The sequence below is a fragment of the Calypte anna genome, chromosome Z, assembly GCF_003957555.1.
Source record: "Calypte anna isolate BGI_N300 chromosome Z, bCalAnn1_v1.p, whole genome shotgun sequence".
In the NCBI taxonomy this organism is placed as follows: Eukaryota; Metazoa; Chordata; class Aves; order Apodiformes; family Trochilidae; genus Calypte; species Calypte anna.
The window spans coordinates 51,239,704-51,258,032 of record NC_044274.1 but is presented as its reverse complement, the minus strand read 5'-3'; the positions used below and the strand labels follow the sequence as shown (position 1 = coordinate 51,258,032).

Here is an 18,329-nt window from a genome sequence, read left to right as displayed (position 1 = left end):
CTTGATGTTGATTATAGCGTCAGTGGGCATTTCTGTTGTGCAAGCCTCTAAGTAGGCATTTTGCAGTGAGGCATCAAAGTCCAAAGATGTGGGAGACGGTATAGTGTTAGGAATAATAAAATGTTTCTGTATCCAAATTATGTTCAGTATTTGCAGAAAACTGTTGTTTATCTGATTATTTATTACTGTCACATCATTGCTGATGAATATCTGGGCTGAAAGAAAATCAGGCTTGTAAAAAATAGAACAGCTTTCATTTTTAGAAATATTTTTTTTCCTCTGAAGCAGTATCTTTGAACAAAAATTCACCTGATTGCAATTAAGAGTTGAAAGAATGTTCATAACATTACTTCATTAACTTGTTTGTAGGTTGAAATGAAACATGGCTTTTTTTACTTAAGTTCGGTTACCTGTGTCATATTTTGTGCTACTGTTCTTTAGCTCATATAATGAGCCTTATTGTTTCCAGCTCTTACATTCATGTCCCTGGAAATTTACTCTATGAGAAAAAGAATATTCAAAACTATTTTCTTACAGATTTATGTTCCATATCCTCAATTTAATGTCCTAACTCATCCTGCACCCCCTCAAGGTGACACCCCACCTGGGTAAGCATCAGTATATGCTATGATTCATCAAGCTATGTTAATACAGGCATGTGTGTCTTAGTTGGTCAGTCAGCTGATACAAAAAATAAGGTGTATGCATATATGTATGTTAATGGCAGATTTTTTTGAAACTTGTAAAAAACGCATTTACCTTTTGGTACTTGACCAGCTGAACCAGATGACCTCTTGAGGTCTCATCCAATCTGAATCATTTTGTGATTCAACATTGCTAAGTTGCCTCTGGGTGGTTTAGCAGTTGGACTCCTCCAACCTGAATTGTCTGGCAGCTCAGTGCACAAATTGGCCAGCACTTTCCAATATTGGTAGGTGTGGAGTGCCAGGGACATGGACTGATGGGCAGTGATCTGCAGATCAGGCTGGCATAGCGTTCCCAGCAGTGGGCTCTGGGGCTGGCACTTCAGTGTTGCTACCTCAGGCTCTGATTGTCATAATACTAAGGTTTACTTTCAGTATCTGTTCAACAAATATGTTCCATACCTGACATTATTGAAATAAACCTAATGACACTGTATGCTATTATCATACATTTTAACAATCACCCATTTGGTTTTTGCATAACATACATTCAAGGGTTGGACTCGATGATCTCTGAGGTCCCTTCCAACCCAGCCAATTCTATGATTCTGTGATTCTGTGATATTAATCAGACCATTTTTATTATACTATTTTTATATTTGCTTTAAGGCTGTTATGTTTTCTGTTGCACAGAAGCTGGTCATCCATAGATATTATTTTTATTAATGATTTCTCATGTGTGTGCCATTAATTACCAGGTGACACCCTTTCCATCCAGTCATTATTCCTAGCATTGCATCATATGACAAACACATCTTAACATCCTTTGCTGTTGATGCAAGATCTAAAGAATTCTGAGTTGTTCAAGTTCCTGTTGGTAAATTTTTGTCATCATCCTGTGGCAAATCCTTTCTGCTTGATTATATCAAAGCTATATTCTGTATGTTTAATTATTTTGGAGATATTTATAACAATAGCTATAAAAATGTAAGACAACATTTTTTAAAATATGGGAGAATTGGCTTTTATTAGACAAATATAATTGGAGGAAGAATGTACTCTTCTTTCAACATTTGTTAATTGATACTACCAGTAGCTGTAAGGTTTGTTTACTAAAATATTACATGATTTTGTAATTGCTGAACAGTGAAAAAAGACCCTGTTTCTTTTGCTTGGTAATTCCTTGTTTGTTTACCAATACAGAAAACTCATTTATGCATTAATCACTCTATTTCCGCTAATTTAAAATATCACCTGTTTTTCTGTAATTAGTAACTATATTCTTTTTAGTGGCTTCCTTTTTTTTACAAGACTTGACAGACTTTAACCTATTCTGTCTTTTGATCGTTTTAAGCCAGTTTTGGATACGTCTGCTGACAGAACCAGATCTACTGAAGATCCTCACCTGTACCAATTAATTAAAGTCAGCTGCAATGTATTCTGATTTTATGTATAAGTCACAGGTGTTGAACATCTTGAATAAAAATAATTCTAAAGCCTCATCTCTTATTTACATTTGCTCCAGTGAGATACTGATAATTTCCTTCTGGGAATGGATGTTTCACTGGTGAAAGACTGTCTATCTGGTGCCTTTATTTATCATCCCTTCATTTTAATTCCTCAAATTGCTTTTAGAATTTTCTTGAGAATTCTGAGTGGGTCCAAATGTATCTTATATGGCAATGAAGATTTTTCTTTTTACTGTAGGACTCGATTTTTAATTTGTAAATCTGCACAACCTTCAATGCCATTTCAGTCATAGGAAGTATAACTTAAATGTATATTGATTTGTAAAACCTTATTAAGGCTGTCTGGATGTCAGTTCCGCAAATCCGCATTATTCCAGTAATATTTTAGAGACATGTATGTGCTTAACTGTGCTACACTGACTTGAAAGAAGAATCCTCCATCCTAGGTAGTATGGCAAATATTCCACTTTAGTTATTTCTCTTGATGTGTTTGCAGTCAGAGCAGGCACTAAGAAGCAGGGGATGGGATCTAAGAAAAGGTTGGTGTAAAAAGGGGCAACGTGCAATGGGTCCGAAGGTGCTGGCAACATACTTCTTCTGTTAAACTGCTACCAAGAATCTGGCTTCAGTGTAATTTGACCACCATTTGTAAAGTATTTTAGGTGACCACTTGAACAGAATTCAGGTTAGCCTCACCTGGCTTTGGTGGAGTCAGATTTGTTAAGTGGAATCAGATATTTCTTATTTTAGTACGGAGTCAGTAACTATGTCAGTCAAGGACCTCAACAGATCAAGCAGAACATCATTTCTCCTAGAACAAAATCCACTGCAGGTAACTGCTTCCCTCCAGCTGTCTCTGCCACCTCTTATCTGATGTGTCCAACAGCAGAGGTTTTTCAGCCTTGTTAGGTCAGCTATTACACTGCCAAATTTTCTTTGTGATGGAAAGATGTTTCCTTCTGTCTAACTTGTTCACCTTCTGCAGTTCCAGAACTGGGTGAAATTCTTTGGCAGTGTAGTGGTCAGAATCTGTGCTAACAGCAGGGAATGACAAAGTGGGAGAGTATGGATTAACTGAGAGCCTGGCTAAGCATAAGGAGTATTTCCCCAGAAAGTGGCTACATGGAGAGCAGTGTGTAGTGATGGGAAGAAATGGAGGTGGTGCACTGGCTACAAAAGCCAGAAGCAAGGGGAAAGCTGCAATGAGGTAACAAATTATATCATAGTTGCTGGCCATAGTCTTGAGAGGAAGAATATGAATGAACTGAACTATAAAAAGGCTATCAGGCCTCACCTTGTTATCAGAAGAACTGTATTTCTCTGATTTGTGTAACCAAAAGTAAAGACCTGTGTTTCAGCTTAAAGGACTGCTTTTCATTTCAGTAAAGCATATCAGGGTAAGAGCAGCTTTTTCCTGGGGAAAGCAGAGATGGTTGGGTCTCCTCAGTCAGTAAGGTTAGGGAGGTAACCCAAGGAATGGCAGCTAAGCAGTGAGAGGAAGAGCACTGGGAAGAAGAAAATAATGAATAGGACTGTTTATAGAGTCATCAGCGGGGGTGGAGAGATGATATTGGCATCCTGTATTAATTAGAAGCTTTAAGCCTGTTTTACCAGAACAGATGAGTCAGTAGGGTCAAAGTTAGTTATTTATATGACCCACTGTATAATACGGAATTCAGAGACTCCCAGACACCCACATCTAAAACAAAAACCCAGTTTAAGCACAAAGAAAAGAGAAAAGAAGGGACACACTTGAGGGAGATTATAATCACATCATTTACTTCCTTAATCCATAGCTTCAGTAACAGTGCTTGGGTTTGTTTTATATCCTATAATAAGGGAAACTGTTGTATTTGGCAGACATTCAGATGGTGTGAAATATGGTAATAACTGTTCTTTTTGGATAAAAAAGGAGTTTAGATGATGAGCCAGAGCTGCTTGTTGTTACTGTTGTGGTAAAAGCCTGAATCTGCCTCTTAAATGATAAATCATGACAAGTACACACAAAAGGGGAAAGGAAAAAAACCCCAGCAACTTAGGAAATACACATTTTGTTCCTGCTACTGACTTTAATTTGCAGTACTACTGCTAGTGGTGATCGAGTGTATATATATATAGAGTCACACACATGGTGACTTCAAGATTGGCTTTTGAGAGCACTATGTTTAAAGGCATTGCTTTCCTTTGCCTCCCTGTTTTGTGTTTGCTTTGGTGTTGCCAAAAATAGTGAGCCAGCTGGCTAAGAGTAGCTGAAGGCACAGGAAGGGAAACAGAAAGATGGCAGTGTTGGAGAAGAATACAGGCACAAGTGAGAAGATGTGATGCCATGAATGCAAGTTATCTTGCAGCAGCTGCATTTGCTGAAGCTGAAGCGAGAGGCAAGCACACAGCCTGCTATGCACTGCTCTAGTCAGGGTGTTTCTTAGGTCAGAAGAAAGGAGACCCAGAGAAGTCACAGTGGATCTTCTTGTTTGCCACACCATCTTTCTTCATGGTCCTTGGCTGGGTACCTGAGGCCTTTCTAGCTTAAATTTTTCCTGACTTGTATAAATAATATGGTTTTATGGCCTCTACCTATACTCAGCGCTCATATTTCTTGGCTGTCTTTTACTTGTCTAAGCTTTTCTCAGGGGATATCAGATAATCAGCAAACTGCTGTTCCTCTTATGGTTTGAAAGCCAAACATAACTCTTCAAATACCAGTATTTACTATGCTATTGACACTGTTTTCTTTAAAAAAACAGAATGCTTTTATTTGAGCTGGAATGAATACAGGGTAAAGATCAACTAGCCCTCATTTTCTTTCTTAGCTTAGGAGAAAAACCTAATTTGATAAGACTATCGTAGAATGGTTCGGGTTGGAAGAGACCTCTAAAGATTATGTATTTCACCCTGCTGCCCCTGCCATGGCAGAGACATCTTTCACTAGGTCTACTTGCACAAAGCCTCATTGAACCTGACTTTGAATTCTTCCAGTAATGGGGCATTCACAACTTCTTGGGGCAACCTGTTACAGTGTCCTACCACCCTCATTGTAAAAAATGTCATGAAAGCTTATTTCATGTTTATTTTGCTGCATCTGTTTCAGGACTGAATGACCTCTCCACCTTTCTTTGTTTGCTAGTGTTCAAAACAGTTTCTCTGCACAGGGGCTCAACCCCTGTGTTTCTCTTCAGCGAGCAGCAATTGTACTCTTAACCTATATTTAATAACATTTCCCATCCTACAATCTACTTTGTAGTTCCCATCTTTACTGCACAGTATCAGTGCATACTTCTTCAGAGTTGCTGAGTTGGACTTCGGTACTTCAGATAACCTTGGACCTTCAGATAACCTGTTTCTGCCCAGGGCTTTCATGGGAGGCCAAGCCCTTTCATCCCTTTGGACTTTTAGGTGAAACAAGATAATTTTATATTGATTGACAAAAAAAGAAGACTTTTTTCAATTTTATTGGAATTTCTTATTCACTTTGTTTCAGTGACATTAGGTAGAAATGCAAAGAAAATTGCATCAGTTTTTTTGTTTGTTTTCCTCCTCAAAGGTCAGAGGAAAGCATTTTTATTTCATTATGAAAATTAATTTTTAGGAATCTTTTAAATATTATAAACATTTTCCTTGTGGAATACTGAGCAGTTTCAAATATATTTTGCTGGAATACAGTGGCTTGTAAAGACCAAAGAAGCAATGGGAGCTATTGTGCCTTTGACCTACAAAACAAAAGGATTTGGGGGCCCAGGAGGAACTAATTGGGACTTGAATAAGGGCTAAGCTATTTTGCAATCAGATCTTTCAATGTCCTGAAATAAGCAGTTTCTCCCATTTAGCCACTTAAATACATTTTACCACATACAAATTCTGCCAGCAAGAGGAGCTGTAGCCTGGAGGGAAATGGAAGGTGGGGCTGCAGAGAGGCAGGAAACTGCTGGGTGGGAATCTTCAGTGATGAGTTTGTTGGAGACTGATGGCTCAGAGGTGCACCCTGAGTAATTTTAATGTACTGTAGTCAATCATGAAGGTTGGAAACAAGCAGAGAAAATGGAAGGTTGGAGAAATGTAGGGTATGCTGTGATGCAAATGAATTTTCACAATTATGCACATCTATGCTTGTGAAACACTGAGGTCCTTGGGGAGGACACAGTGAGTGTGAAAGAGAAGTAAAATGGAAAAGCTTTCAGAGCACTGCAACAGGAGGTAAGCAGTTTGTTTAACTTTTTCTTCTGTTACAGTTTCCCTTTTTTGGTCTTCTTAATTTGGTTCTTGTTTTCCTCTTTCCTCACTAATTCCATCACTTGTATTTGTTTTGCTTGGTCTTCTTTGGGTACCCCAGTTAAAATGTGGCTACACCTTTGTATTAACATGTGTATGCTACATTTTCCTTAGACAATGCAATTTGACTTAAAATATTTTAAGTGTATGACAAAATGGAACTGAAATTTTGACACACATAATATTTCAAAAGTTCCAAGTTATTTTCTCCCTTGTTCTGAGTATATACATTATAGAAAGAGACTTTATTTTCTTATCTTCTCCTTTCGAAAAAACCACCAAATTTTAAATCAGTGCAGTAGTGTTTGTGTTTTCATCTTTGACTAGCTCCTCTCTTCATACTTTTTACTTGCATTTTTTTCCGTTTTCCTGTTGGTACCCAATTGCAGAAGTGATTTCTGGTTTCTATCTACCATTCCCAGTTCCTGTGAAACATTTTGTATGTTTTTGGTTCTATTGTAGAATCATCTCTATGAAGGGCGCATAATTTACAGCCTCTTGTAAGCTTGTGCAATAACAACAGGGAGAAAGGTAATATTTGAGTGTATCTATAGTAGTCAGGGAATGAGTTGTGCCTTAACCAAACTAGTAGGTCTGCTTAAACCACTGCATTGTTTCTTCTATTTCTCATTTTTTTAAAAATTAATTTTTAGTCAGGAAATCAAACAAATTGTGTAATTAATTTGTAGTATGTATATCTGTGTAATAATTTATTTTTCAGTGTAGGTATTTCTGTCAGTAGCAACTTCTGTTCTCACTAGTGCTGTTGGTGTGTGCATTCAGTTTGCTTCCTGACAGACAGGTGAAATGAGGACAGAACAGGCAACGCTAAGATGTCAGTCTGCATTCTAGAGGTAGCATTTAAGCTGCTGGAAAGAGCATTAAGGAGGTCTGTTTACATCAAAAATGAATAATTTTTTTTGTTGTGTTTGGTTTGGTTTGTTTTTTATGTATTCATGAGTTTTATATAGACTTAAACTACAGGTATGGCATTGTCCAGCCTTCATAAATCAAGTGGTTGGAGACATTCCTGATTTCAATTTCAAAAGTATACACCCAAACCCCAGAAATCAGATTAGTTCCAGATACATTCCAAATAATATTTTTATTCTAGATTCTAGTTTCAGTTCTTATACAGCTTCACAAATTTTCTACCTTAATGTTGTATCTCCTTTTTGGCATTAATAAGTGAACAATTTGGAAGGAATAGCAGGGTAGTTACAGTAAAAGAAGAAAATAAAGATGCAGTTAGCTATTCTGTAATGCAAGACAGAGCTTTTAGAGAGTCTGAGCTTATTTCTTTGAGTATATTTGAACACAAGTAAGAAACGCAAGTTTCTCTGTTCTCAGTTCCCAGCCTTTTTCAGCACAGACAGGCCAAAAGCTGCATTAGTTTTGTTCGTGCAGCTTTTGCTGCTCATGTCTTGTTTTTTTGCCTTGTTTTTAATCTGTGTGTATGGAGCTTCTCTTCTCTGCTCTGTTTGTTAAAAACATGGATGCATATGAATACCCCAGCCTCAGACACACACTGTTCTGCTTTTAAATCAATACCATACTTCTGCGCTATTTCCCACACTCAGGGACAGCCCATGGGACGCTGCAGCTCAGCTGTTGCCCCACCCTTAGTGTGGCTGATTTGCTGCAATTTTTGCCATTGCTGAACAAAGGGGTCCCTCTAAATTGTTTCCTGAAATAGGCTAAGTAGAAGATAATTATTAAGCCAGCAACTTCAGCCAAGTGCTGCCATTGCCCACAGATCAAAGACTCATTTGCTGGGAACTTAGTTGATAGATAACTAGGGAGTATTCCTTATGGCTCTGTTGTAGGAAACTGAGTTAAACACAGGGGCTTAGTTCTATTTCTGGAATTGCTCTGCAGTGAGCACTTCAGTGAACATCGGGATGTCTAAATGCCACATATTTTATTGACAATTTTTTTGGTAAAAATTTCAGGTCAATGTTTCTAGTTTTTCTTTTCCCACTGTGTGTTTGGTAAATTTGGTTATTATTTTCATTATATAGGTGAGGTTTTTATTGAGACACAGGTTTGCAGTGCATAAAGATACGGATTCGGGCCCAGGCAACCAGTATGTTATTAGTTTCCAGAGACATACAGGTAGTTATGGTGTGTTGAGACTAAACAGCAGCATTACCTTGAATTTAGTACTACTTATAGGTAGTACTGCTTTGGCATTCTTCCCATTGCTTAATATTTTAAGAGTCAAAAATGCCTTTGTTAATTTTTAAATTTTGTATTCTGCTGCAACCTTAAATTTAAAAGGAATTGCTTCTCAGTACTTCTCTACTTGATCCCATATCTGCCAGCCATTATTTGTGACACAAATTTGAAATGTATAAAGAGTTTTCCTTCCCTAGCACGTAACACTCCTCATACTGGGTTTACCTTTTCCTTTGGCTCTCAGGTGAAGCAGTATGCTTGTCAATGCAATGTGTCAGCTATCTTGAAACTGCTTAGCCAGTCATTCAAACTATTTTATTTCCAGAGCTTTAGCAAGAAATACAAAATATATACTGATCCTTGGAGCAAGTTTTACTTCTTTTTGATGAAGAAGTCTATTGAATTTACACCAGTAAAATAATCTGTTCCCTTCTGAAGGGATAGGCTAGTGAAACAGGAAAAATTGCATTTTCCATGCAATGACATTATCTGTTGTGGTTATGGATCTTGGATTTATACACTTATTCCTTATTTTTACAGAATCTGTAAATCTAAAATTTTTATTTTAGCTTTCTGCAAAGTAATAAGCAAACAATTTTTAGATTTTAGGTTGGATGTGACTTTGCAATACATGTTCTTTTAACTTGCTTCTTTCTAGATTATGTCTTTGAATGCCACTGAAGAAGGTCTTCCAGAGTTTTGCTCATTGCTATCAAAGACACAAGTCTCTGAGCCAGTAATGGATTTATTCTATGTGCTCTGACACATTTTTAGGTTGTCATTGAGATGCCAACTTGAAAACAATTAGGGTTGGATTGGATATTAGGCAAAGTTTCTTCATTGAAAGGGCACTGGAACAGACTGCCCAGGGAAGCAGTAGAGTTGCCATCCCTGGAGATATTTAAAAGATATGTGAGCCTGTGGCTCTCAGGTGTGTGGTTTAGTGGTTGACTTGTCAATGTGCTAGGTGGACAGTTGTGCTATATGGTCATAAGGGCCTTTTCCAACATATATGATTTGTAGACTATGTTTATATAGACTGTATAGACTTAGGAAAAGACTAGTCTGTCCTGCTTGTGTGAGGGAGATGAAAAAAAGTTTTTGGATGCCTTCCTTGTGCCCAGTTTTTACTACCAGTAGAGCAAGTAAAGCATGGAATGTAAGCAGATGCAGATGATGGTAGTTGAGGGGACAAAACTAGTCCTATAAACTGCTGCAGAGCTTCTGTATAGCCACTGCTTTATGTTAGAAATTGCTGTTCTCCTTATAAAAGTAATGTAGTGCTTGAGCTTTAGTTCTGCCCTGTATTCAGTGCCAAACTATGTAGCAGTGAAGTGGCTTATTTTCAAGAACACGTTTTCTTTACCGGGATACTGCAAGGAAGCAAAGGGCAAGAATCAGACTACTGTTTGATGTTGTGGTCCCTGTCCTGTTGGTGGGTATAATAGCTACATTCTGCTCCAACTGTAAAGGTTGTGTCAGGATCAGAACTGTCTTTTGCTTCTTGGAAAAAAAAAACCTATTCAGAAACTCAGATGGAAAGGAACTTTTTTCCCAGGTGAAAGAGAAATTTTCCAATGGTAGCATCTGGTTCGTGCTTTCTTAGCAAAATAAACTATGCCCTGAAAAACTTCTGCATAGTTTAATCTGAGGCCTTCTGGGTGGTGACCCAACCCCAGCACAGAAGTGAAACACTGATGTATTTCTGAGTTACTTCAGCTAATAGTTGTCGCTCAGTCTGCTCCACATCTCACTGAAGCATAGCCATCACATCCCTTTGGTCCCTCTAGTCCCTCCAGCGGGATTAAGGATGACCATGAGGTGAATCATTGTTACAGCCTTGTAACGATTATAGATTTCTATACAGAGGAAATTATATCTGTAAAAGGTGATTGTTCCTGCAGTCATACAAACCCAGATGTTGAAGTGGCAGAGAAACATACACTGCTGAAGAATAGAGGAATGAGGCATCACTTTGGCTTATCATAATTTGCTTTCCTGATAGTTTTCTCAAAAAGAGATACTAAATGATGAAAAACAAGAGAGAACATGATGGAGAATTAGCATATTATTGCTAATGCATCTGGCTGTTTAATTACTATATGGTGGAATGAAAGGTGGATGTGAGGACAAATGACTAAGGAATCAAATTTTCTGGCTGAATTATGGTACTTCCTTGTATGGTGTATTGTCCAGTTTTCCCACCAGCACTGGGAGATGCAAAATTGTTTCCATCATTTGAAGTACAGAAGAACTTCTTTAATTGCTGAGAAGTCTTCAAATGGATCGTCCTGACCGGATGCTTCAGCTGAGAGTTATGGCTGAGGATGTATTCAGTTTCATAAAATAAAATCTTGGGCATCTAAGCTTTCACTGGAAAGTTTGACTAGATCCTACTGTTCTTACCACACCCAATATAAAAACAAGCAAACTAAAAAAATATCTCTGTTTTCATCCTTTCTGAAGTGTTTGAAAATATATTTGCTACATTTTCTGCAGATTTTTAGGTCTCTGGCCAGGATCAGTAACAGGCACTATCCCCAAAGATATGAGAACAGTCCTGAATTCACTGATTGAACTTGCAGTGCTGCAAGGGCATTTTACAGGCAGACATTTGTGCCAGCAGTAGGATTCTTGCAGAACTGTGTCCTTAGACAAGAAGTAATAGACCAAATAGAAAAAAAACAAAGGAACCACTGAAATATAGATGGTCTCACCATACATTTGTTTCTATTATTAATATATGTGGATGAAGATGTTAACAGAATCTAAAAGACTACATTTTTGGCTACAGCATGACAAGCTGCTTTATGTATGAGCTGTGTGCAAGTTATATTGAAAACAAACTTTGCTTCAAGAACATTCTTGGCTCCAGTGTTCAACAGCACAAAGGGCCTTTGTTATGTTCTCAACAGTGTTATTTATGGATTGCAAAGGACTTATGAAAGGATACGTTCATGTGGTGGTGTTCATCCACTAACTCAAATTTAAATGTAGTGACTTAGGTTAATACAAATCATAATTACAAATGTAATCAACCAGATGAAGATTTCTGAAACTAGAAATGGGATTGCTTTACAGACTGAGACCCAGGAGAGCAGTACAGAGTGGGGTTTCAGAATCAGGGCTTTGATTCAAATGAGCCAGAATCGATGAAGCAACAAAAAGCTTTGCATAATTCACATCAATTCCAATCATCTTCAGTTGAATTGAAAAGGAGACTCTTGGCTCTTGAATGGAAAAAAGATTCACAGAGAGCAGAGGGAGCTAACTGGCTGTTGAGTAGAAGAAAATTCCAGAGAAAAGTGGATTGGCGAACATATGCCATCAGTTCTTAAGGATCTATGGGTCCTTATGAAGCTAGTCAAAGGGACTATGCTTTCCTCTGGATCACCTAAAATTGCTTTTACATTAAAGGATTACTTTCAGAAACACTTCTTTCTCCAGATTTTTCCTGCTTGACCTGTGGGACTTGGGAAGCATCCAACATCAACTTGATGTTCTACTTCAAACTCAGCATGAACAAGCTCTTTAGAGCCATATTCAGATCACTTGCTATCAGTACAAACCTGTGGTTTCAGAACTGCTGTCACATCTAGGTTTAAGAGAAAGAGAAAGGGTTAAGAGAAGACCCAGCTTCCCTATGATACCATTGGAGGAGGAATTTTATATGAACCACTCTGAATATAATCCCTGTTCTTTCTTTTCCTTTAGTTTGCCATGTGCAAAACAAATGGTCATAAGCTACTTACCTCACTGGGTTCCTGTGAAATGAAACACTTTAAAAGGCTACAAGGCACTGAAGTACTGCAAGAAGGGAAGTTATATAAATGTAATACAATTATATAAGCTTCTTCAGATGAATTGCACTTTCATTACCATAACTTTCTGCTGCATCCTTGTTGCTTATTCATGCTATTAGTGGTTGCATTGGTTAGATGTTATTTCAGATGTGGAAACCCAGTCTTATTTTCCTTACTTGGTAAAGAATTATTTTTTTGATCATGCAGACTCCTTGCAGATCGTATTGTCTCCATCTATAGCTGCAAACAGAATGCTTCTCAGCATCTGGGCAAGTTTTCTGAAGAATTTCAGAATATATTTACTACAGTATCTCCCTTCTTGCCATTTTCAGGATCCACTGTGACCTGTAGCTATGCCTAACTCCAGATTTGTTGTCACCCAACATGCCCATAGGGGAAATGACATCAAACTGTGTTTGGATGGAAGGATGTACAGTACTTGGCTCAATTTATAAGTAACTTGGCACCAACATGGCATCACAATCAGTTCACTGTTTACAAACTATTCCTTGACATCATGATGTTCTTAAGTTGCTAACAAAATAATTATCTGTCATAATTAACTGTTAGTTTAGTTATTAACTAAGCAAAAGTCCTTACTGTTCTAAGTGATCAATGGCATTTTCTGTGTTTGCTTAAAAAGCCGCTGGGGTACAGCAGGTTTTTGTATGGAAAGCATTACTATGTTTCACATTTAAGTATATCTTGAGCTTTGAGTATCACACATTTTATTATTTTAATGAATTCCATGCATCAGGGCACTGAAGATTGCAACAAAAAAGTCCTGTGTTCTTCTGTGAATGAAGGGATATTTTCTGGTTTATGGAAGCTTGATGTATGTGGTCTCTGTGAGAATAAAAAAAAAAAATTAAGAATGTCCTACCAGATGTGTCTACAAACACTTTTTATAGCTGTAGAGTGGCTGTAGGACTGGATTCTTGAGTCTGTAAAATGCACAACACATATCTGGGCACTACTTCTAGAAATGAGGCCAGAATATTAGGAGAAAATAATGAGAGATTTGATTTATTAGCTACAAATATCTAGCTAAATAATGGAATGGGCTATGTTTCTCAAAAATATCTTTATGCTTCAGTTAAAAAACTGTTAACCAGGCACCATATTAAGTTAGACCCTATTCAAGCCAGACTATTAAAATGAGCCATGAACAATAAAGACATACCTAGTAGTGAATACAGTCCATCCTTAGGTCTCGTGCCACTGCTGTCATTATCTTCACTCTGTTAATGTCCATTTCCCTTGGTCCTGGCTACTCAGCTACACTATGGGGACATATGCCAGCCCAGTAGTCTGGAGTGCAGTGCTCTGGTCTTTCAGCATTGAATGCTCACCTGTGTGATATGCCTGATTGTTAATAACTGAAGGGAATACTGATTAATGATTCTCTGTGCACATGAGTGAGAACAGAACATCTAATCAAGCCTGCAGAGGTTTTCTGCATGGTTTATGCAAGAATCAAATCAAGGGCCAAATCCTTGTTTGGCCAAACAATTTTCTGCATGCAGAAAGTGCCGCCAGTTACCATATGGATAGACTCCTATGTCCTTAGCTGAGGACAACTGCCTTACACATCTTTTCTCTAACACCTCATGGTGAACTAAGCTACATATTCTGGTAAAAATTACAAGTCAAAATATAAGGTCTAAATTGCTATGCCTTGGCAGTTCATAGCAGTTCTGTTCAGCATACATATAAAGCATGAACAGATCATAATTTTTTACTCCCATACTCCTATGTAGCCTTACATGACAAAACTGATCAACTATTTTAATTCTCTAGTGAAAGGCAACCAGAGTGTGAGCTGGCCTGACCATTCTATCACACCATTACAATGTTCCGTATTCCCACATCTGGGAAGAAGCTGGTGGGTAGGAGCCAGGAAAACCATCTTTACACCACCCAATGGTTGCTTCATTTCCATGCAAATACAGCTAATCCAGTTTCTGTTCCTTTGTGCTGCTGTGTCAGTCCAAACAGAATGGAACACATTCAGCTTCAGGTCCAAAAAAAATAATGTGGATTGTCTTTCAGGTCACTGGTGCAAACATTAACTGTCTTTTAGAAACCTGTCTGCCTAGCAGAACCAGCAGAACCAGTCAGATGAAACAGGTGTAGCAGTATGGAAGTAGGGTGCCATAACGATGACTTCTCTGAAGCAAGAATTCTTATATGCATGAAAACATCAGGAAGGGCAGTAAAAGGTTTAAAGTGTACATCTTTAATTTGCAGATGGGGCAGTCTTGCCAGGTAAGCATGTGCAGAACCTGGCATGGTGTAGCTCTGCAGAAAGCAGTGGATGCAGCACAGCAGCCTGTCAGATCAGCTAAATTCTGGCCTATTGTGCGGTAGGTGCAGTTTTGTACAACACTTAGTATTACACACAGTGTCTCTTTCTCTCTGTATTATTCACTCTGTAGGTCAAACACACAAAATACAGTTAAGTTATTAACCACTTAGAAACTTTGGAAATCCTGCATTCTAATAATGTCAGGACTTTGGAACAGTGTTAGAGGGGAGCCAGAGAGAAGGTAGAGTTATGTTGTATTTTGACTTTCACACTTGTTAAGTACCTTCCAACTTTTTTCTCCACTGTCCTGTTCCTCGTAATACAAAATCTGTTTTTCTATGTTGTATGCAGTATTATTTTTTAAAATAAGAATTACTTGGCCATATTAAAAGTAAATCTTCAGTCCAACCCTTTTATTTTGACAGTAAAAATAGCTTGAAACATTGCACAGTTGGAGTTTATTTAAAGTTAATTAGCTTTTAAAGTTGTTGTAAAGGAAACAATTCCTTGTTAAGTAAAAAACTACAGGTTTAATTAAGCCTGTTCTGAAATGAAATAGAAATGACTTGCTCTTCTCTATGCTGTCTGTGTATACAAAACCAGAAAGTTGCTTGAGGTGCCACCTTCAGACAGTCGCCAGGAGGCAGTATTTGCACAGATCGCTACAAGCCTGCGCGTTTAAAGTGCAATTTGATGAAACTTCATCATTAAGGGAAAGTCTGAGCAGAAATTGAATACTGAGAAACAAGATATTTAAAAAGCCTGTGCCTTAATAAAACACATATTTGATTATCCACAAAGCTGCTGTAGTGCGATACCACTCAGTGCAATACTACAAAGCTTTTCACATGAAGATTTGTAGGAAGAGCTGTCAGGATTTTTGAGCAGGCTAGCTGATATAATTGAAAGAACATGCAAACTTCCCTGCATACAAAGCTTCCCTTTTACTGGAAAACACTTCTCTTCCAGACGCTGCAAAAGAACACTACTGCTTGAGCTAAATAGTGGTTTTATTCTAATTTATAAAGTTATAACTTTTTACTCTAGTTTTTTCCTGAGTAGAACAACCACTTTTTTTTTTTTTTTTAAATTAGAAATAAAAATCAGTCAAAGGATTTTGCTTATCACCAGCTATAGAGCTTGATATCATGTCTGCTAAAAGGCAAAGACTAGTTTGCTGGGATGAACAAGTTTGATCTCTTTCCAGCACGCATGTGATTTTCAAACAGGTAAATTGCAAAGCAGGACTTACTTGCTTTTGACAATTTCCCTCCCATGTTTCAGTAATCACTTGATCTCTCTCTTCAGTAAACTGAAATGATGACATGAAAATATTTGCAAATGAATGCTGCAAAACACTTCTGAGCTTCCCGTTGATAACTACTACTGCTTGTAAAGCATTTTTAATCAATGGATGTTTGCTGTTGCTTTTTCAGTCATGAGATAGAATCATGTTTCTTCTGCCTATTCCAAGCATATATTTCTTCCATCTGCCTTGAAATTAATTTCTTAGCAATTACCCTCCACTATGATTGCATCAAAACCTGTTACCCAGACTTGCTTTTCTTTTCAGTTTTACAACTTCAAACACGGAAGCTCCAAGATGAAGTTGTTAAAAATACATGGCAAATCCATCTTTAGATTCTTCAAATTGGGATGTACTGTCTGCCACTTCTGTATATGGAGAGGTATATACCCTTCAAAATGTTTGATATAATAATTCCATGAAATTGTATGTTGTGGAGGTTAGTATCTGGTATAAAACTTACTGCACATACCATCTCTTTCTATATAAAGTGGAATATAAAGAAAAAGTAATTAATATTTTTTGAAATAAAGCAAGATTCTGAAATAATATATTTTGTGATAATACTCTGTTTGTCCTATTTCAAGGATGTCTATACTTAAAATAATTTAATGTACTGCAGGATGAAATGAGATTGGTTGTGTTTGATACTTTCTAAAGTCAGTGGAGTAGAACAAGACATCCACTTCTCTAATGCTTAGATTTTAAAATGTCACTGAATTTGATGCTGCATTTGTGTATATGTGTTGAACACATTCACTTCCATACAAATTTTTGCATGTTTGGACAGTTAACAAACCAATCAGTTGCTTATATCGAGTATGATGGTCAAGCTGTATCTTTTGCCACTGAATGTCCTTAAATTGGTGATGATTGTTCAAAACAATTCCTTATCACCTGTAACTTGTATTTAAGCCACTTTATCATGCATAGATCTTTAAGGATGCATACATTTCAGTGGTGATCAAAGATTAGGGCTTTTTGTTTAAAAGATTTTGCCTTATTTCACTGCAAGGGGAACATCCAGATGAGTTTAGGCAGCAAAGAAGTTTCATGTAGTGCATACACATGTACATGGATGCCTTCCATTTAAAATATTAATTGTCTTGATTTGACTGTTTTAGGCTTTCAGGAAAAATTTCCAACTAGTAATTATTTCAGTCTGTTATAACCTTGGTGAAGGCAGATAACGTTTTCTAAAATCTCTCTGCCAGTAACTATTTGGAAAGGATTAATGAAACTTCCCATTAAAGTGTTGCATCTTCAAATGTTTCCTGAACTGCAGGATATCGGCACAGATAGAAATACGTTTTTTGTATAAAAAGTAATCCAACAAAAGCTTTCAACACTATTTTTGAGATTGGTTTTCTCATAAAGATAGTGACTTTAATGTAGAATGGGAGGGAGTAAGATTCTTGAAAGAAATATAAGTTGTGTTGTATTTCACAAAAGTAAACTATGGAAATGTGTCCTTTATGGGTGATACCCTTCCCAAGAAAACCCTTCTCAACAAATTCAAGATAAAAATGTCCATGGGCTTTCTTAAGTGAGTTTTCTTAACAGGATTTTTTAATTTCCTAACAGGGTTTTTCATGTATTCTTATAGCAACAATTCTACAGTGATGAAGTAAGCTTAAAAAAAAATCATGTAATGTTCTACTGCTCTTATAAACAGGAGTTATGTTTTAGGAAGCTTCAGTTTTTAAGTGGTATTTTGAGATAACCAAATATTTCCAACGAGATAGCCAGAAACCAGGTAGATTATTTGAAAATCAGTTGTTTAGTGGAGGTATTCAGTAACAATAAGGTTGAGTGCCTGTGGATCAAATTAAGGGGAAGGCCAACAAGGCTGATATCCTGGTGGGACTCTGTTACAGATCGCCCAACCAGGATGATGAGAGTGATGAACTATTCCACAAGCAGCTGGCAGGTGTCTCAAAATCACCAGCCCTTGTTCTCGTGCGTGACTTTAACCTGCTGGATGTCTGCTGTGAACTACACTTAATCTTTCCACTTCTTCTACAGATACATCAATAGCAAAAGGAGGGGTAAGGAAAATCTTCATTCTTTGTTAGACATGGGGGGAAACATAGCTGCTAAAGAGGGAAAGGCTGAGGTATTTAACACTTTCTTTACCTCAGTTTTCAACAGTGACACAGCTGAGGACAGCTGCTATTGGGGCTTGTAGAGAGAAATTGGAAGCTGAGTAGCTCCCCTGTAATCCTGGAGGGAACATTTTGTGATCTGCTGTGCCACTTGGATCCTCACAAGTCTATGGGAACAGAGGGAACCCACCCCAGGGTGATGAGGGAGCTGGGGAAGAGCTCTCCAAGCTGCTCCCCGTCATTTACCAAC

At 37.6% G+C, this 18,329-nt stretch overlaps 1 protein-coding gene across 1 annotated transcript in view; it reads left to right on the top strand.

Annotated features, from left to right (window-relative positions):
- LOC115599857 (forkhead box protein G1-like) overlaps positions 1-18,329 on the top strand; it is a 30,181-nt gene that overhangs the window by 8,763 nt on the left and 3,089 nt on the right. The window lies entirely within an intron of this gene.